This window comes from Cyrtonyx montezumae, unplaced genomic scaffold (assembly GCF_038088225.1).
Source record: "Cyrtonyx montezumae isolate F1298 unplaced genomic scaffold, pur_monq_1.0 scaffold_8, whole genome shotgun sequence".
Taxonomy (NCBI): Eukaryota; Metazoa; Chordata; class Aves; order Galliformes; family Odontophoridae; genus Cyrtonyx; species Cyrtonyx montezumae.
This window is the reverse complement of record NW_027072089.1, coordinates 67,030,770-67,051,986: the sequence shown is the minus strand read 5'-3', so window position 1 is coordinate 67,051,986 and position 21,217 is coordinate 67,030,770. Positions and strand designations below refer to the sequence as shown.

At 37.7% G+C, this 21,217-nt stretch overlaps 1 protein-coding gene across 2 annotated transcripts in view; it reads left to right on the top strand.

The window, feature by feature from the left end:
* The window catches only part of SEMA5A (semaphorin 5A), a 311,498-nt gene that overhangs the window by 70,512 nt on the left and 219,769 nt on the right, over positions 1 to 21,217 (top strand). For both annotated transcript variants that reach the window (XM_065752815.1, XM_065752816.1), the window contains exon 2: positions 7,161 to 7,254. The gene's annotated coding sequence lies outside the window, so the exon portion shown is untranslated. The remainder of the gene's footprint in view (positions 1 to 7,160; positions 7,255 to 21,217) is intronic.

Here is a 21,217-nt window from a genome sequence, read left to right as displayed (position 1 = left end):
GTGCTTTATTTAAACTTTGTGTTTAAATAAACACCTACCAGGATAAATGTTCTTAAGGATTCTGCACACTCCTGGGTAAATTCTCACAGTCTCTTGAGTGTGAAAAGTCTAGATCATCCCAATTTCTAGCTGTCAAAGCCTCTCACTCTCTGTTATGTTCAATTCTTACTGTCAACAGGTATCTGAAGCAATTTGAAGTACAATCATATCCAGGTATTCTTTTTCTGCTGCCTTAGGTCACCATGTTGTGTAAGGACATAATGGATTCTGCATTTGCCACACAGCTCTGGTTGAGTGGCTTAACTTTCCTAAATAAATAAAACAACCCAAAACCAAAATTGAAGGTAATATATTGCTTGAAGGTAGCTGCGAGTTCTGCAAAGAGTGAAGGTACTGGGCAGAGGGCAATAAAGGAGTCTGAAAGGATGGATGCTGAGCGCATAAATCAGAGTAAATCTGGGGTCTACTGCTGTTTGAAGATTAATGCACCACAGACTACAGTATGTTTGCTTTTAATAACGCTATTTAAAAAAAATGTAATGAAATTCTTGATAGTGATTCTACTTCTACATTAAACATTCCTCCTTCCTTAATTTTGTTGGTACTAAACACAACAAAAAAAAATCTCTTGAAGAGGAGCTTGAAAACTGTGTCCTCGCTGGGATGATGCCCAGGACTGAAGTGTTTACCTCTGTGTCTTTGCTTTGCCTGAGGCATTTGTAATTGCTTCAGCACTGCAAGCAGCCAGGGAGATGGGAGTGTGCATGCCTGTTGGGTAGCAGAGGGAGGGACAGGCTGAGAGACGAATACCAAAGCACTGAATGCCTTCACGGCTGATGGAGAAAACATTTGGCCCTGGGGAAGAATATTTCAGAGATGTCTTGGAATACCTCCAGATCACAGCCACCATATTCTTGCTATAGCCACCTAGAGGAGGAAAAAGGAAAGAAAACCATGGTGTACCAACTTTGTGCTGCAGAGAGAATAGATGAGTGAGGAAGCTTGCTGAGGAGAGGGGAGAGCGTCTCTGAGATTTATGGTAGCAGATGGACTATGCTGTGTGTTCTGGCTCTGATGATGTTAAGTTTAGACTTTGTCACATGCATGCTGAGATAATAGAAGAGAGAGCATCTATCGCTGAAGGAGAACAACCTAAGCCAGAAAAATAAGGCAGAATACAAAAGCATTGTAGATTAAAATATGCTACTTCTATTGCTTATTTTTATATCATAAATGACCCCACATTTAGGGCTGGAACTGAAATTATCTAAAGCTTGTTGACTTGTTCACAAAAGAACAATTTCATGGTAGTATTTCAAAAACTTGCCTCTTGCTGGGAAAAACAGACTGTGGAACTGTTTTTTCCCCTGATATGTCACTATTAAAATTAATCGACTTAACCAGGATTTAGTATGGTCTCCTATGTTTAAAATGTATTGGATATAATTTCTTTAAAACATTTTGGAGCACTTAAAAGTGGCTAAGCCAGCTTGTGGAATAAACTGACATGCATGAAAATTGCCAGAGTTGTTAAACACTGCACATTTTAATGGTATTTTGTTGGGGCAATATTACTTCAGCTGCACAATTATGGGAGCCTGCTGCATATTAGCAGATGCTTTCTTCATAACCTCCAGCTATATGCACTGAGTTATTTTCTTCTTCAGACTTTCATCTTGGTTTCTCCTAGACCACATACATATATATATTTTAATCTGTAGCAGTGCGTGCTGAAGGCAATAGTGAGTGTGATACTTTGTGTTCTTAGGCAATCAGCATTATCAGCATCTTCAATGCTCAGGGATTAGAATTCTCATTATTATTTGGCATCTGCATTACCTACATGAATCTGTTCAGTTCTGAGTCTCCAGAAGGCAGCTGGGCTCTGACCAGGAGAATGAAGCTACAAAGATTTTCTGCATTTGTCACAGTACTCAGGAGCTCAGTTGTAATGGCAGCTACAGTTTTCACAGTATAGTTCACTGAAATGTATAAAAGCTTACATTTTATTTGAAAAAACTAGAATGTGCTAGAAGTTATCTTTGTGTTTTGAAATGATAAAGCAGGGACAGAGTAAGGCTCTCAAGGCTGAACCACAATTTAGTTGCTTTGCCAGGAATAAAATCTGGGTCTCATCCTTGGTCCACTGGCAAGTAGATGTCTCTGAATTAAGTATGCTACAGGAAATATATCAGCTGGTATCCAGCAGTACAGAAAATGCCTTTCAAAATAGCAAATCAAAAGCATGTATACCTTTTCCTGAGGGTTGTGAACTTTTTTGACTCTAAAAAGTGTCTGCATTGGAAGTTTTGCTTGGGTTTTTATTTATTTTAAACCAGTTTCAGAGAACCATAATATGACTTGGGTTGGAAGGACCTCAAAGTCCACCCAGCCCCAACCCCATGCTGTAGGCGGGGCTGCCACCCACCAGCTCAGGCTGCCCAGGGCCCCATCCAACCTGGCCTTGAGCGCCTCCAGAAGTGGGGCACGCACTGCTCCTCTGAGCAAAATGTACTGGCTTTTGCAAATTGTCAGATAGAATGAAACGTTATTTAATGTTTTCATACCTGAAGATGCTTGCATTCGAGCATAAAGTAGGATTCTTCCTGTTGTTTATGACTTCCTTAGCTTCCTTGCCCTCTGTGGTATGGGTAAGTGTTGGGAAAGTACTGAAAAAGAGGGATCAGCCATTTGGTTCTATGCAGACTGAATGCATAAATACATCTATATATGTAGGATATATCTAGTTGGTTTTTTTTTTTCCTAAAATGTCATGGATAATGAGGAACTTGAAACTCAGTGGATACCATGTAAGTTATGTATGCTAATATTGGCTTTGAGTGTGAGACTTATGCTGAATAATCAGTTAGATGGGATATGAAATTTCTTGGCAGACTTCTAAAAGTGGCCCATTCCATGGGCTGTTTCTCTTTTATGAGAGTGGGTGCAGTAAAGTTGGAGGCTATTTTCTTGCAGGTATAAACTGTAGAAGAGAGAGAAGCACTACAGTGATGCGTTTTGAGGAAGGAAGGAGTTTTCTGAAGAAGATTGTTGCACAGCTTTCGTCTTACGATATTTTATGTATATACGCTATATGTATGTCTCATAAAACACCCTTACATCCGCCTCAAATCTGATCACAGTGTCCTTCAGGGTTTAACAATTTTGATCACTGACTTTCATTACTTAGTGAATATTTCTGGTCAGGTAGCTCTCAATTTCTTCTGCTTTTAGTGCTAACTCTGGCTGAGAAGATGTTACTGTTGTCAGTATCCCAGAACTAGAAAATACTGTCTGGGTTATCATTCCAATGAGTTCCAGATTCAGGAATCCATCTCAGGGTTTTCTAGGCATCTAGACAGCAAATGCCAATGTCAAAAGAACATTTGATGTGTCCTATATGTTTCTGTCAAAGGCTTGAGAAAAAAGAAAAGATAGTTTCACTCTTCAAGAGTAAACATTTGCATAGGATGTTTTGCTCTTAAACTTAGGGAGGTCAGCATTGTATCAAATCCCATTTATTTGAAATAAAAATACTCAGCTGTGTCATTTGTACAAAGTAGGATAAAGGCCACCTTTTCTCCCCCTCTTCGATGTCTTCATGAAAAATATGACTTCAGTGGCAGCAGTGATTTCTTCTTTATTATTGTTTTTATCCATCTCCACTGTTTTAAAGTGAGTAATTCTGTCAACATTCTTAATAACTTGTTATACTTAAAAAATTACTATTTTGGGAATTGTGGTGGTTTTTGGCAAAAAATCTGAGTACTGGTTACTGGGCTATAAATCTGTCTGTAGTGGTTTGTTAAAAGGTTAAATTTGTGCTAACATGTCTTGTCACTTTGACCTAGATGGAGTTAAAGAGTGAATGTGGGGCACGTTCAGCAGTTTTTAGAGGACTGTTATTAGTCAAATCCCTGAAAAGCCAAATAGATGTAATTCCATTTTGTAATTTTCAGCCAGAGAATTGTGGCTGACTGGTGACTTCATCTATTCTGAATGATGTTTTCCCTGTCAACAGTACCTTTCCTGTCCTGGCTCTCCAGTCTCTTCATTGGTTCTTGTTTTGGACTGGTAGAGAAATAAAGAGCTACTTTAACTGGAATTAAAGCTGTGGGGAACTCATGGAACTAATTGTCTTTGTCAAGACCTTTCCTTTTGAAAAAAAAAAAAAAAATGGAGAAGAGGTAGAGTGACCAGTAGTACGCATATCAAGGTACAGAGTATGACCAGGGCTTCTACAATTCTGAGTCTTGACATGGGATGCAGCATGCAGTATTTCTGCTTTATGGGATTCCTTTTTTTCTTGTTTTCTCCAGAGATGATCTCCACGTGGGCTGTGTCTCATGTTCTGATGATGTTGGATTTACTATGTGTGCAAGTTAAGCCTGACAAATTATGGATGAGTCAGATCTGTTGCTTATGTGATTTGTGCGTGAGAATATATGCACGTGTGTGGGCATTCAAGTTACTTAACGGCTTGTAGCTTTTGTTCCAGCAAGTCAAAAGCTCTGTAAAGCTTGAATAAGTACTGGTGGTGCTCCTGCTCTGTCCAGATGTGATTTCTTTTTAACCAGAATCATTTCTGTACAGACCTGCTCATTTCACAGTCCTGTGCATTAAAGAGCAGCAGTTACAGCAGTCTGTGCGTTCATTTTCTGCTCTGGAATGTGTCCATGGATATCTACCTCCTTGGGTGCGTTTGTGTGGGCTGCATTTGTGAAGTTTCAAACACCTGCATCTTCAGAAAACTACTGGTTTTCATTTGTTTGTATTTTTTCCCCTCATTTTTTTCTTCTTATGTTGTTCAAAAGAATATTTTAGATTGGAAGATTTACAAACAAAATGCTGCACCAGAAAAAGGGTATTCCTTTTTTTTTGTGCTCCTTTTGCCTAGACTTTAGCTTAATAGTTGCTGTCTTTCCAGACCAGTTCTTCAGTCCAGCAAATAAGCTGATTTAATGAGATCAATCTTTATCTGAGGACCTTTTCAGCATGAAAAGGGAGAGATAAGCGGTAATATTATCTAGCCCACATTATAAGGAGAATTGTTAGATGTTGTAGAGGGAGCATAGGGTTGAATTTAGCAGATGTTCTAACCATTCTAACCTGAAAGTGGAATCTACCTGCATAATGCAGGCACATTTTGGGGGAGGAGTGTACCTTCTTCCCTACCCCTCCCCAATTTGGTATTCTGTTTTGATATTATTTTTCTCTTGTGACCTGTTAGCAAGAAAAGCAAAAGGTTTGATTTGTTTAGTAGTATTTTATGCAGAACACAAAGTTTACTTTTCACGTGCACGATGATGAGAGTACTGACGTGGGAGGAAATAAACCCTCTCCCTAGAAGTTTCAAAAGTCCTTTTGAAAGGAAAAGGTGGGAGGCAGAGAGCATTGTCACCTCAGTCTATGTTTAGCAAATGATGTTAAAGAAATGCAAGACATTCTCATATACCCCCAAAGAAATGAATTATGTTAGCTTTTCCTTTTTTTTTTCTGATCAGTCTTCTGGTCTTGCTTTCATTTTCTATTCCTATCAAGTTGATTTGGTATAGGCTGCTACATGAACTAACTTAGAACTTTCCTTGAGTGCTAGTTTTAGTTAATTGCTGATGTTACCCTACCCACAGCATATATTGTACCTTTGTCGGTGTGAGAGCTGCCACAGAAATACCAACATGGTTACCATACTGAGACATACAAAGGAAACAAGACATGAAGCTAGAGAAATCCAAACTTCACAGGTTTTCTTTCCCGTGGCAATGTTTTCCCTAATTCACTGAGATGAATTCAGACTCTACTTTCCCTTTTTTTGTCTAAGTAATTCTTAAGATAAGAATAAAAATACTATTGCTGAAGCTTTTATTTTGCTAAAATAAAATCTGAGATTTTTATGTAGAAATATAAATCATGAAATGAGTTGTGGGAAGACAGTGGTGGGTTACAGTGTATATAGAAAGCACTAGTACTGACATTTTTGTTTAGAAAAATTGAGGTATAAAGCCTTCTTTGTAATGTTTCAAAGCATAATAATTCAGCTCCTCATTCTGGTATAGCCAGCGCATGCATAAATCATGAGCATGCTGCATCTTAGAGATGTGATGCTTGTAATTGTCTGTACAGCTTACTGTATGGTAACTGTTATAATTAATTACTTGACAGGCTGAATGTCTTTGAGCACTTTGTCATCAGTGTACATGGATGGCAGGTAGCCGGGTTGGAGTGTTCAAGTATTCTCTGGTACATAGCAATATAGAAAGCAGAACTTGGTCTCCTTCCAAGATTTAAATTTGTCCTTACCTTTCAGAAAAGTGGGAGGCAAAGAAAATGGTGATGCAGTGTCTTTTCAAATTTGTAAGTTTCCCCTACCACCTTGGGCTTTGAAATTCAAAATGGCCTTACATCTTTAGTATCAGTTGTTCTCTATAGAAGGACACAGCATGCACACCTCCTGTTGGTAGCTTCTATAGCAGAGCTTAAGTCCACAGAATCTCATGGAGTGGCTGAGTACCTTTTTGTTGAGGTGTTGAGTGTGGGAAACTGCTCTGTGATTCCCATTTCGCTTATCTAAGTAAGGATAGCGGTTAGTTTATCAGTACCTTTTTTTTCTTTCTGTTAAGATCTTTTTTTTTAAATGTACTGTCTTTATTTTTACAGTGGAGCAACATCCTAGAGATGCACTGCGATCGCTTCTTTGGTGTGCCTTTTGTGTTGAGATCTGAGGCAGTAACAGTGTTTTTCTCTTGAACCTCCTGGTTTATGGAAAAATGAAATAATACTGAAGCTCTGTCCACTCAGGTTTTGTCTTTTAGGCCCAGATTTCAGCCCATATTTGAGGTATACTTAATTTTATCAATGGTTAAAGCACCAAGGAAGATTTCTACAATGAAAAATTCTCTCAAATTCATGTCTCATGGATTTTGTTAATTCTTTGACAAGTATTCTTCTTTTCTGATTGTTATCATCACCTAAGCTGCCAGTTAGTTTAATTTTTTTCTGACTCATTGTGTTTGGTTTGCCACTGTGCAGTTCAATGCCTCACATTTCTTATTTTTTTTCTTGAAAGACAGATGTTTTATTACTGCTATAAATGTCTGAGAGTTACTGATTGAGCTGTCTCTTCAGTACTTAATATATATTTTCTTTTTATCATTTTCTAGGAGCCTATGAAGTAGACCCAGGACCCCTCTGCTAGGCTCTGCATAAACACAAAATAAAGACAGTAGATGACTGCAGAGGGATGGTGACTGAAAGGTAAGTGAGAGATTGCATTTGGTTCAATAGGTAGATGCTAATATCATTAGATTGCAAGATGCTATCTGTAAAAAAGCTGAGATACATCTTTGTAGAACATTACAGGTATTCTATCCTTCTTTCCTCCAAACTAAGGAAGCAGAAAAAATAGAAGTGGGAGGAGTTCAAGACAAACAGAACCTGCAGTTCTCATTTGTTTTCCTCTTCTGTTCACTTATGCTCACTTTTGTGAGAAACTAAAAATGAGAATGTTTATTTAAAGAAAAAAATGAAAGAGTAATTGTAGGACTAAAACATTCGTAGGTGGCAGAGACAGTAGTGCTGTTTTGGAGGCTACACATAAATGTTTACGGTTGGTCTAAAAGAAACTTAGGAAAAATGAGCTTATATGGCTAAATGACAAGGTAGAGGAGACTATTCAAAGCAAGAGGACATCTTTTAATAAACCTAAGGCTGTGTTCAAGGGAGCAAAATAGGAGGGAAAAAAGAAGAAAACAAATCACACCAAAAGAACAGGAAACTAACAAAAACAAAACTATCCTTTCAAGTTAAACATGGAATTAATAAGTGTTTTTTTTCTTCCTAAGTATACCAGTAAAAGGAAGCCAGTTAAGAGTCTGTGAACCCTACACAGAGACAACAGGAAATGAATGCTATTATAAAAAGCCATGTTATAAAACGACATAATTATTGTGTGTATGCATGTGTTCTCCATTGAAGTGTGTGGGATGATTCCTGTTTTAAAGCTCTTTTTATGGGATGCTTATGAAGCTGCTGCTCTCAACTGAAAGCATTTGTAGGAGAGGTGGAAAAAATTGCATGTTCCCATGTAATTTTCCCAAGTTTTTAAAGAACTGGAAATTGAAATAGGCCAGCTACGGAATGTGATGTGTAGCCTCTAGCTTTAAAGCATTGCAGTAGCTGAGGATGTGAAGATGCCTAATTTGATGTCACGTTTTAGAAAGCATTCATTTCGAATCTAGGAACCTCTTAACCAGTAAGTCTTCTGTTTAAGGTGAGTGGATTAATTCAGATAATAGATTAGCAGGTGCGTTAGGAAGGACACTGGATAAATATGATAAAGCTACATGAAAAGCATTGATTTTTGTGCATAGGAGTGTGATGAAGAGACTCAAGTAGTTGAGTCTAATATTTAGCCTTCAGCTACTTGAAAGAGTGCTTGCAAAGATGATGGAACTAATGTTCTTAGTAGTAGCAAACTATGTCGCAGGGGGAGGGGAGAGTTAGCGTGCTTAGGTTACAAATTGGAATATTCTGATGGAACATTTTGGGAAAATGTGGGTGTTGTCTTCCCTCATGGATGTTTTCAAGTGTCATCCGGTCATAGCCATAACTTACCTGGTCTACTGTGACTTTTAATAGCATGTTGAACTGGATGACTCCCTGAGATTCTTTCCAACCATTGTTTTTGTGTTCTGAAGTCAAGTCTTGCTAAGCTGCTGTGGTCTTTTGGAGGACTTAACAAGAATGCAGATGAAAGAGATTATAAGATATATTGTTTTACTTACAATTTGAAAAGTCATTCAAAGTCCTTGTTATAAATCTTTGAAGGCATTAGACAAGTACAGATTAGAGGGTGGGACTGGCGACTTTGTAAATAATTGGTTAAATGAGTGGAATCGAAACACCAAGACAAAATGTGGTTAGATTTCATAGGAGTTGGAAATCACCAGTAAATTTCCTTAGAAATCTGTAGGTGCCCAGGGGGTTGTTACATTCTTAAGTGGCTTCAACAGAAGTTGAAGGGTGATTATGAGATTTGTTTCAGATATTACCTTATTCAAAACCAAAGAAGATAAAAAGGGAATGGAATGAAAAACTACAGAAGAAACTTGTAGGAGTGAGTGGCCGTTAAAATGGCAGATTTAATTTAGAACAAGTAATATTAAATGAGATCTTGTGATTAGAAACAGTATTTTAATGAAAAAATCAGCAGTCACAAAGAAAACCTGTCAGGAGTAGTTCTAAAAGGCTAGCGATCAAAATATCATCAGGCCATTCTAAAGATATGGTGTGTTTAGCTCTAAAGTACAGTACATCATTCCAGTCTCACATGTGAGAAAAAGGGAAGTAAATGGGAAAGGATTCAGAAAGAAAGGAAATCATGAGTGAAGAGGGGTAACAAGATGACAGAGAGGCATGGGACAGCTTCTGTGCGACAACAGCTGGGAGACTAGGTGAGAGACACTCAGTGTGAAGAGAGATATTGGCCAGATGGTAATACAGATACACATCTATAAAATTCTAAGAGCTGCAAGGTTTGTGGGTGGGAAATGAAGACTCTTTGCTACCTTATTTTTGTATCAGAAGAATTAGCAGCTGAAAAAAGGCAAGGAATGCTTTCAAAGCAAGGGGAAAAGTCTTTCTTTGCACACACATCATGTATTTCCTTGCCACAGGATGCTGTACGTGTTGCTGGGTTATAAGGAGATGCTGAACAAAGTTGGAAGAGGGAGGGGGAAAAAAAAAAAAGCATGCAAAGGTGCTAGCTCTAGGTCAGGTAGTTAATCATCTGCAAATTGTAGAAAGCTGTGTTTTCGGGGCAGAGAAGCATACTTCTGCATAATTGCTTTGTTTTTCACTGTTGCACTTGGCTGCTTCTGGAGGCAAGCTAGTGGGTCAGACTGGATATTTAGGCTGAATGAGTATGGTCATTCCCTGTGGGCTAAATATCCAGTCTGGTCTACTGTGACAATTCTGATGCTCTCTTTTATAAATAGTACGGTTGCAGGGTATAGTCCTAGAATAGAACTCTCAATAGAACTGCTTTTAAAAATTTGTAATTTGAGGTCTTATGCTGAACTTGGAGACTTTCCCTCATTGTAAAATGAATGCTTATATTGGCACTTGATAAATGATCATCCAATTAGTCATAATATACTCAAGATGTTTCATTGAGGGGTTCAGCATCTACTCCAAAATCTCATTTTCTGACTGCATTCCTGTATAGCCAGTACTGCCTGTCAAAGAGAGAATTAGTTAAAAAAAAAAAAAATGAATAAATAAAATAATAAAAAAAAATTATTGCTATGTAAGCACCAGCAGCAATTGTTTCTGTATAGAGATGGTGGACTTTGAGGGGAGAGATATGTATGACAATATGGGAAAAAGACTAGAGAGAGTATAAAGAATGAGAAGAGTGCTAAACTCAGAAATAATTTTGCATTTATGAGTGTGACAAAATGTTGGAGTTCTATTACAGCTGTGAATGGGGCAAGGGTAAAAGTGGTAGAATTGCATAATGGTAGCAGTTGAAATGGCCAAAACTGATGCAGCTGCTAAAGAGAGAAAGTCAAGGGACATGATTACTGGAAAACAGTTAGATGATTACTGGAAAACAGTTAGATTTAGCTGAAGGAATTAAATGAGGTGAGATAAGTATGAGAAAGTACTGAAGAAAGTTATTAAAAATTAACAAAACTGGGTTTTAGAATCTTTAAGAGGGAAGCAGATGCTGGGAATGAAAGAAACAATGTCTACCCTTTTCAGTCAGTGGTTTATGGACTTGAGTTGGATGGTCCATGCCATTTCTGAAGAGGTTTGCTGTATCAGTATCTGTACCTCCTCCACTTGAAGTGAAAATGGAATAAAAACACACGGGAGGGTAAAAAATTTTTTGGTTATGCTAGAGAGCATAGAGGATCCTGGTAAATAATGATTTGACTAAACAACTAGCAGATAAAAAAAAAAAAAAGAACATAGATGATGAAATGGAGGCTCCCATGTATTCTAGGAAATGTAGCCAAAATTTTGAAAAACAGTTAAAATAGTGACATACTGAGTCTGGAGGAAAGAATGTTTTTCTTTGCAGGAAAAGGGGATACAAGGGTGTGATTTTAGGCAAATGGATAGGAATTGGAGAATAAGAACAGTTACTACAGAAAAAAGGAGGAGGAATATAGTGTAGGCCATTTCTAATTAAAAGTATTACATAACTCAGGTGTTTCCCAAGTCATCTAATTCTTTGAGCTTATCCAAGTAAGGGAAAGACTTTCCTCATGCTTTTTCTACCTCTTCTTTTATCTTCCTTGTGGCACTGCATGTGTGGTAATGGGAGGTGACAGTGCTTGGGGGATTGCAACAAATGAGGCATAAAAATGAAAAGCTGGTTTGTGGTTGTAGTTGTTGAGTGTTTCTTATGTTACAAGTAATGTGCATTGCTTCAAAACAGCAACAGAAATTTCTGGGTGGAATGAAGAAGCTTCATTCCCTTTCAGAAGCTTTGTGCCTAGTATGTAATGTAATTACAGACCACTGAGCTGCAAACAGCTCTGTACTGAACTGATGAATTGTGCCATACTCTCTGCATAGAAGGTGAAGGAGGATCAGACAGGGATGGATGAGGTCACTGTGCCTAATGGGAAGACCTCTTGCTATAGAGAATGAGTCTCTTCCCACTAAATTCTGTTGTTAGGTCTCCAGGATTAATGGTAGCTAGAAGTTGCTTTTAATATCTAATGTGGAATGAAATGGCCTTGGATTTATAATTTTAATCTCTTTTTAGTTTTCACCCTTAAAAAAATCTAACAATAAGGGACATCTCTTCTGTACTGGCATAACTGCACCTCCACCAGTCATGTCTTTCTACAATTGAGATGCTAGTTTTAAGTATGTCAGATATCTCTCAATTGCCTGAAACCTCATGGGTTGCTTTTCCTTGTCTTGGTTGTTGAAAATATGATCAGAATTTGTAGCAAAGGGTACTGTTTTGAGACCCTTTGAGCCATCTCTGTTGATACAGATTTGGTGTTTTTCTTTCTTTGTGGTTGCTGTTACATTATTTTACTGCGCATGACGATTGTTTTTTTATACTTGCAACGGACAAGTTAACACAGTGTATAATCCATTAGCTCTGGAAGCCCTTATGCATCACAACATTGAAAGTGGCTGGAATTACTTTTCACTCACCTTCAGGTTGCTTTTTTTTTTTTAATATGGTGGAATCCTCTGCAAGATTGACAGCCCTGGAAATTGAAAACCATGTTTATCAGTGGACTAGATAACACAGCATAGCTTGTACAAACTCTACATCGTGGCTATATGACTCATGATTAACTTGCTGAGATGACCTCTGCTTGAGTTATTTATGGAGCATTGAAGGTATGCAAAGATTTTTGCACAGTGAGAACCGTGTTTCAATTTGCTTTCATATCTTATTGTATGATATATTTGTTACTGTGTAAATATAGGTTTATATCTTTAAAGAGAAAAGGACTGTGAATGTCATACTGGATTTTCCATGCAAAAAGGATGTGTTTATCTAAAATTGTATTGATTAGTTGTAGAGTTCGATATGGCTGTAGTGACTGAAGAGGTAAATGATAAGATGACATCTTTTATATTAAAGTGTTAACAATTTAAGAAACAGAATGTATCAAGGTTATTTCAGCAGTACAGGCTTTTCATGAGGTCATTCTGTGACTATCTCATTGAGAGAACGTGGTATGTAACTTGAGGAGAGAGTTGGCCTGCTAAGAGAAAGGACAGAGGGAAATTTTTGCTTTCAGATGATGCTTTTTGGGGTTTCTAGTAGTATGCAAATCCCATCCTCTCTCAATGGTGAAGCCTGCTCAGGTAGAGCATATCAAGTGTACCATACTACCTGGTGTAGGGAGCCTGCTTTGGCGGGGGGTTGGACTCGATTTCTAGAGGTCCCTTCCAAGCCCTATGATTCTGTGATTCTAGAAAGCTTCTGTTATTACTCCTTGAGAAATTGAATGTCATTCAAATCATGTCTGTCTTTGAGTTATGCACCTTGTAACACTGATTTAATTTTCTAATTTTTTCCCTGTCCAAATATACACAATATCAGCAAGTTTCTTCATTTTCTCTGTTGTGTCCAGTCTTTCTAATTCTCAGTCTCTTTCTCAAGAGGTCAAACTTTGCATTTCATTGTTACACAAGGCTCTTGGTGGAAAGACCTTGCATCCTTGACATTTTCTTTCTAGGCTCTTTATTTTGAGTTCCAACAATTGCATTCCATAGAGTATTCTCATTAGCAAAGAGGGGGAATGCCTGTGATTTTTGTATCAGTTTACTATGTAAACTGGAACTTTTCTGCTCTGTCTTAATCAGTCTTTAACACCACACCTACTGCCAGAGGGCAGGTTTTAACTGGACTTTGTGATGTATTTGATTGTACTTCTGTTTTTCTTAGTATTGTTGACAGAGGCTATTTGCAAATTGTTTGCTTGTTTTCACAGTCATTTTCCTTGACTTGCTATTCCTTCTAGAGCTTTATGGGCAAACTGTTGTTCTGGAAGTAACTTCAACATTACATCTTTGTAAAGTAATATGCAAATGTCATCAAAGCAGAGAGCTGGTAAAGAAGTGAGAAGAAATGTTACTGAAACAGCATTATAGAAGAGCAGAAGGAGTAGAAGTAGTAGGAAATAAGAAAGCATACTTAATACTCCTGGAATTCTGAGGAAATAAATAAAAACAAATGCAAGAAAGACAATATTTGAGCTTTTTTTTTTTAATGAGTATCTTCTTGTGAATATTGAACAAAAAGAAGGTTTTGGCTGGCTTAGGAAGGAGAGGCACAGAGGTCTGCAGTGGCTTATAAAGCTGAAGGATAGAAGTTTTAATACACCTTGATTTCTGAGGGGGTAAATGCTTTCCTTTTTTGCTGGAGGACTCAGTGTTACAGTGACACAGAGACTTTTTTTTTCCTGTTTTAACTCTGCATCTGATGTAGCATGCCAAATCTCTGAATACTGAAGAAAATGGGGGAAAATGGTCAGTCTGGCTTGTTGTTTGTGCATTGGTTGTGCAGCTCAGGGTAAGATATGGAAGTGAACTCACGTGCTATCCTCCTTGCTGCTGAGGAGTGAGAGGGATTCTGGCACAGCTTGTATGAGATTATGTTGATTGTGTGTATTACAGCCTGGGTTAGCCAGTAGCCGGCTCAGGAACAATTTGGCTCTCTGTGGCTCAGTGGAAGCAGGATATTGCATCGCCTCTGTGGTGTGTGGAGGGGAGAAGGAAGCTGGACTGCAGTAGAGGGTGGGAGGGAGAGTGAAAAGTGGAAGGTCTGTGTTGTAGGCAGTGTGTTGTGTTTTAATGAACTCAACCAAGCACAAAGAGGAGTCCTGGTTATACCTTATGGCTTTTGGAAGCAGATCATGGTGGTCTTAAGCAACAGTAGCTAAGCATGTTCCTGACTGCAGGTCATCCAGCCTTGCCTGATAGTGTGCTGGAGAGCTGTTGCAGTGGGTAGAGAGCTCTCAGAGGTTTCCTAACTAGATTTTCACACCTGTGGGTGTACTGTGTGCCATAAAACATAGGGGTAGATGGGAAACTTTGATTTAGGCACCTGTGACAGTGCTAGGAAAAACATGGTTGTAATAAAACAGTCTAAGAAAGCTGGAAAAAGCTTTTAGGTTTAGAAAATCAGTGAGAATATGTAATCATCCCATGTATTTTTATTTGTGACTTCAAGGTGACTTTTGACAAGTTAACTCTCTGAATATTAGGTTCCTCAAAGGGAAGAGGCTAAGTTTTTTTTTTCAAGGTATGCAATCTGTGTGTACTTACTGTATGCCTATAAGATTCCAAAGTGATAAATGAAAAATGATGTATCCAAAGCTACAGAAGTCTAAAGTTATTTTGGATATGATGAAGACATCAGTGACGCTTTACGTAATTTAGTTCTTGACTGATGGAAACTGTCAGCTGCTGAGAAACCACTGGGAAAGATGTCACCAGACAAATTGGATTTTCATAATGTTGTTACTTTGTGAAATAACTATGGAACTTTTTTTTCTGAACGCTCTTAAATACAAATGGTTAAAAAGAGACACTATTATAATTAGGTAAAACTTTGGAAATATGAATAAAGTTAAAAAAAAAAAAAGTCTCAGGAAAAACTATTGTGTCTGTGTTGTATGTGTATATGTATTTTTTGATGTACAAATGTGCAGAGCAGCATAGTATGTGTTCTGAAGGAAACCCCCGAGCGGCTTCTGTGTATTGGAGCAAATATGTCAGGAGACATTCCTCAGGTAACCCAAGGTTATTTGACATTTCCTTATTTGTTGTTTGACAGCTTCATTAGGTGTATTCCACTACCTTGTGTGTGATCTCTGTTGTCAATTTTTACTGCTTTTAAACAAAATGTAATGTAAATTTTTAAAAATGATGTTGGAGGAAGAAAATAAACTACTATTTTTTTTCCTCTTTAGAAGGATTTTCTATCTTACCCTATCTAGCAAAAGTAAACAAGACTGCATTGCTGGGGAGCTCAAGCAGCCTTTGGAATGTTCCTAGCATCTTTGAGACTGTTTTATGTGAATACATGGGATTTTGTGTCTGCATTGTATCAATTTTGAACTTTACATTTTGTCTCTTACTTTTGTTGAACTTGAACTTCTTAAAAGACCGTTCTATGGCTAAAATCTTACAGGATTTCATCACTTTTAATTTTACCTCATTTATTTTAGCAAAAAAAAAAATTGAACTTCCTTCATAGAAGGTAGAAAATATGTCTCTGGTCATGGGGTCCATGGTGAAAAATTAACAAAAGGGTGATGATGGTTCAGGTCAATACAACTGTAGCCAATATTTTCCTTTTGAATTTGTTGGTCTTGGTTTCTAGTATTTTCATGAGGTTTTTATATGCTTCTGATAGGTATCTTCAAAAGGCAGAACTGTTAGTCACTTATTTATGTTCTTAATTAAAGAAGTATAGGTTTGCATGATGTCATTAAAAATATCTTCTATATCATGTTCAGTTGTGTTAGTATTCAGAATATTAATGTTTTTCTTGCTGCAGCTCATGTTTTAACGAGATATCTAAATGCAAGATCTAGTATGGAAGAGTACCATGGGAATTAGTGAATCATGGAATGGCTTGTGTTGGAAAGGACCTTAAAGTCCACTCAGCCCCAACCTTGCCCTATGGATAGGGCAGCCACCCACCAGCTTAGGCTGCCCATCCAACCTGGCTTTGAGTGCCTCCAGGGATGTGGCATCCACACCTCCTCCTGGCAGTCTGTGCCAGTGACTCACTTTCCTCTGAGTAAAGAAAACTAGTATAGAAGAATAAATGGTTTTCTTTGAGCACTATTGCCTTCAGGTTAACGTTACGATTGGAATAAAGTTCAACTTCTTTAATTTACATATGACATCAACATAAATGCATGAAAAAACTTCTTCTGAAGCAGAAAAATTGAGTTTAAATCATAATCTTTGCAGCTGTAATGGTTAAAGATCAAGGAAAAGCAGGATAGTTGCCTGCTTACCCTACGCTTTCTCTGTAATTGTTGCAGAGACACTGCATAGTTCAGCTCACTCAAATATTCTCCTCAGGGTACTATCTCTATTACTTGCCCAAGAACTGAAGTTGTAACCAGAAGTTTGGTGAAATGAATAGGTGTTTTGAGAGCTTGTCTTGATAGAAAAACTGCATAATAAATAAGATGGGGAACAGAAGTGTTATGTAGTAGTGATGTGGAAGCTGAGGTCTGAGTTTCCCCTTTCCTTCATATCAGTTTGATAAACCTTGCTGTTGCTTAAGATGTTGATGTAAATAGAGACACTGTTGGTTACAGATGGTAAGAAATAGTTGGCTAGGCAGGACTTAAGAGGAGGTGGCAATCTAAAATGCATTTGTAAATGCCTGTGCGCAGCAGTGAGTGGATTCAACAGGTGTATTCCTTCCATTCCTTCCATCTCAGTTGTCAAAGTTGTGGCCACTGTGAATTTGCTGAAATTTGTTTAAAAGTCGTTGCTCTATGAAACTGTACCAAAAAAATGCAGGACCAAACCCAACAGAAGAATAATTTTGCCTGAATTATTTGACTGAAGCAGTCATTCCATGACATTCTGGAGCTCATCCAACATTTCTTCTAAGTAGTAACTACTTAAATGCAATCTTTATTTTGGAAGTTTGCCTAGTATTAATGTGCGGAATATCCTCTGATAGTTCTGTTTTAACAGCATAATTTTGTCCCTTATATTAGTGATTTAGCATAATGCTTTTTGAAATGATAGTCCTTAGGAAAGATAATTCCAAGTACTCTCAAGCACTTCTGTATGGTGACTTACAAAACAGTACATATTTATTCATTTTTAGACTTTACATTCTACAGTTTTCAGTCAAATATTAAATTAGAAAAAAAAACCAAAACAAAACCACAACTATATGAAGTCGCTTTATTACTGTCTTGCTTGTGGTTTTTCTTATATCCATGTACAAATTTTGACATTTTTCCTGCACAGTTCATAGATACAAAAATACATTTCCAGATGGTTACAATGATAATGTGATGTGATCTTCTGCCTTAATTAAGAAGCACAACGCAGATCTGTGTTGTCTTCCCAGATTATCTAAAATTCAACAGCTGAACTTGCATTACTTTTATATTACCGTATTTTTGCTGTCTTCACTCAAATCCACTTTTTATACACCTCCAAGATCGCATGTGAATTTTCACCCAACTCCAGCCTTTACCTTCTTCTTTCTCCTATCAACTGAGATTATACTCTTGTTCCAGCCAAATGTTTTCCCATGGTTATGAGTGCATTGTCTTCAGTGCTCTGTTGCGTGGATTTCTGCTCAGTCATCAACTATGACCTTTTGTTCATTCAAGTCATGGTTTTAAACCTGCATTTTTATAGTTCCCAACACAAGTTGGTTTACAAAAATGTAAGGGATGACAATGCATCCTAAACTGTGTCTTGCATCAAACTTGCATCTAGGTAAAGTTCATAGTAGAAGGCAAGACGCATGGCCAGATTACAAGCAAGAGCTTTTTTTTTTTTAAATTTGATAACTTTATAGGAAAATGTATCAGTGCATGGGTAATGCAGAAGAAGAATCACAGCTTTACTTGCAGTTATAACTGTGGTTCAGTATACATTACTGGTTCCTGGTGGAGAAACTTGAAAATTAACTTTTTCAATGTCTCCCTTACAAGGAGTGTGGATGTCTTTTTACCACTGTATTACGATAAGTAAGTTAACAATAAAACCAGGGAAGAGTAGGAGATTGAAGGCTGTGTAAGAAATGTCATCATTGTAGTGTTTTTCTTTAAATCAAAGCATTTTTTTGCCTTTCTCTAAAGTAGTTTTGTGAAATAAGCATAATTATATGTAACCTAAAATGAAGGGAAAAGCAAAGACTTGAACTGAGGCTGCTTTTGCTAGTAAATATGGTCAAAATAAATGTTAAAGATACTCTAATAATCTGGTCTTTTTTTTCTTAGTAATCACTGTTCAGTGTAGTGGACTGGTATCTTTTCATTACATTCAAGTTTAATGGATAAATAAAATTTCTTCAAAATTAATTTTCATTTAATGAGGTGTGGAGAGATGTAGTGTAGAGCATCTTCATTCTGGGTCAGCATTACTAGGTCCCTGAAAGTACATGTTTCTTTAAATTCTTTTGTCCATATTTTATCTCTTAGGAGCACAACAGATATTTAGAAAGCATTTTTACAAGGACCACTAACAGCCTTGCAGGCTGAAATGATAAAAACTCCTGAAGCTTAATTTTATATTGTGTTTTGTGAAGGATGGCAGTTGTGAAAAGCTCCATTTTATGCTTAGAGGAGTCTGTTGATATTGAGGCCTTTGTTGACTCAGTTGTAACCAGTATGCTGATAACTTTCCAAATCTAATAGATTAGTGAGGGAATGTTAAAGGAAAATATGCAATGGACCGGGTATCTGGGTGTGATTTCTTCTTGAGCTCAGAGCTCAGGAACTGCAGTGTGTGATTTGAAAAAGGCTATGCAATGCATTTTTCCTTGCTTTGCAGTCAGATGTGTGTTTACTTCACGCTAGGTTGTATGAATAACATGTAACTACTGACTTCTTTGTACCATATGGCAATAGAAGCCTATGAATGTCATGCAGTATAGGCTCAGACCTTTGCAGAGTGCATGGACATGACGCTCAGCTGCATGAATCCTGCCCCGCATGTGGACCTTGTCAGTGCTCAGTCCCTTTTCAAAGCTCTGTCATTTTTAAATGTGTCAGAATTCTGGGCAAGGACTCTCTACTGAACATTATTCATGGTACCTGTGAGTACTGTACAACTAAGTGAACTGGTAAAAGAAATGTTTTCTTCTTTCTTCTTACAGATCAACTTATGTTATGTGCTGTGTTCAGTGTTTTGTTTATCTCTTGGGGCCTAAGGAAGGCATGTAGTTTTCCAATAAGAGTATGTGCTGAAACAGGAGGAGGTGAACTTGGTATAAGAAAGGAGAAAAAAAGCAGGGGTGCGTAAGTGGAATCTCTACAGTTCATCTCCTTCATTTCCTTTTCCAGCACTGTCTGTTGCTTCTGCCCTCTTCTGGTTCATTCCTTTTACCTCATTTCTTCCCTTTGGTAGCTAAACCTTCCTCTGGTTCTCCTCCCAACTTTCTCCACTACTCAGACTTTTATTTGCAAACAGTGATTACTATTTATTTTATTTTTTAAGGGATGGTCTGTGCTATCTCTTAGCATCTTTCCATCCATCTCCTTAGACTGACTTCTAGTTCCCAGCTCAGTGAACATCCCAAGCAGTGTGCTGAGGAGCCTGGCCTGGGTGATAATGCAGGGAGACTGGCTGTAAGGGGAAGGAACCTGGAGGTGGGGAATTGGGTCTTGAGAAGATCCCTGAAATCCTGGGGAACTTAAGGATTAGTCAACAGAGTAGGAGCTGGAGAGGAAAAAAAAGAAGTTGGGGTTTGGATCTAATTTTATTCTATGCTTTAATGATGTAAATCTATTCCTGTCTTTGTGATCCTGTTCTGTGTGGACCTATTGGGTTGGCTGGTGCTTAGACAAGGAGATGCTGCCATCCACTAGCAGTGCCTACTGTCATGCCCACAGCGTGATGAATGAGATCTGAAGCATCATTGAAAACTTGCTTTATTCATTTTTTGAAAGCCACAATCATGGATATCACAAATATCGCAGCTCTTTGAGCAGCCCTGGAGAACTAGCTTTTATGACAGAATATTCTTTTGCTGTCACCATAAGCAACAGATGTTAGCAGGCTTTTGGCAGAATGTCTCTATGAATTCAAGGATTGATTTTTTTTTTTTTTTACTGTGTTAGTCAATGGCATCTGATCGGTGATTGCATCTTGCAGATCTTAAAATTCATGCTAATGCAGAAAAATGAGTGGTGACATTAAAAAAAAAAGTTGAAGCAACTTGGTAATCAGTTTGTTAATTGAAACTGAGTCTCACTTTATGAGAATACAAATTAGAAGGACCTGGTCTGTTGCATAGTAAACAGTCTGCATTACTGGGTCCGGTGATGAGGCAGGATGGCAAATGCTTGGATTTCTTCATTGAAGAAGGTCTGTAGCCTCCAGTTTCATCTTGGTGTTTAATGAGGTGATCTTTGAGCTATTACTCTAATGTAATTGAGTATCTGAGTGATTCACATGTATTTCTATGGCTATTTAAAATCAGGGGTTTATCTTAAAGTGATTACATTATAAGGAGGTGTAGCTTTTATTTGTGGATTTGACAGGAACACAGAATTAATTACAGTAGTAATAACTTTTTTATAAACAAGATTTAAATGAGTTTTGAAATTGGATCTATGTAATAATAGGAGGGGGATGATTAGAAAAAACCAAAACACAGTTAATTTATGAAGCAAATTAAATGTAACTGGTAAATACCAGAGATACAGGCATTTTTACTGGAAGAGGAGCACTGTTGTTCCAGGCTGATGCAGCGCCTTGATGCCTCTAACTGCCTCTGGCTCTTCTCACTTCTGGGTTTCACCTGTGGTGCTGCCAGCAACTGGCAATTGAGAGTACAGACATCTTCTGAAAATTAAGCTACTTTTTTTTTTTTTTCTGTGTGGAAAAACACAGAATCTTTTAAGATTAGAAAAGATCTGTAAGATCACCCAGTCCAGCCACCAACCCCTACGCTAGCCATGTCCCTCAGTGCCACATATACATGCTTCTTGAATATCCCCAGGGATGG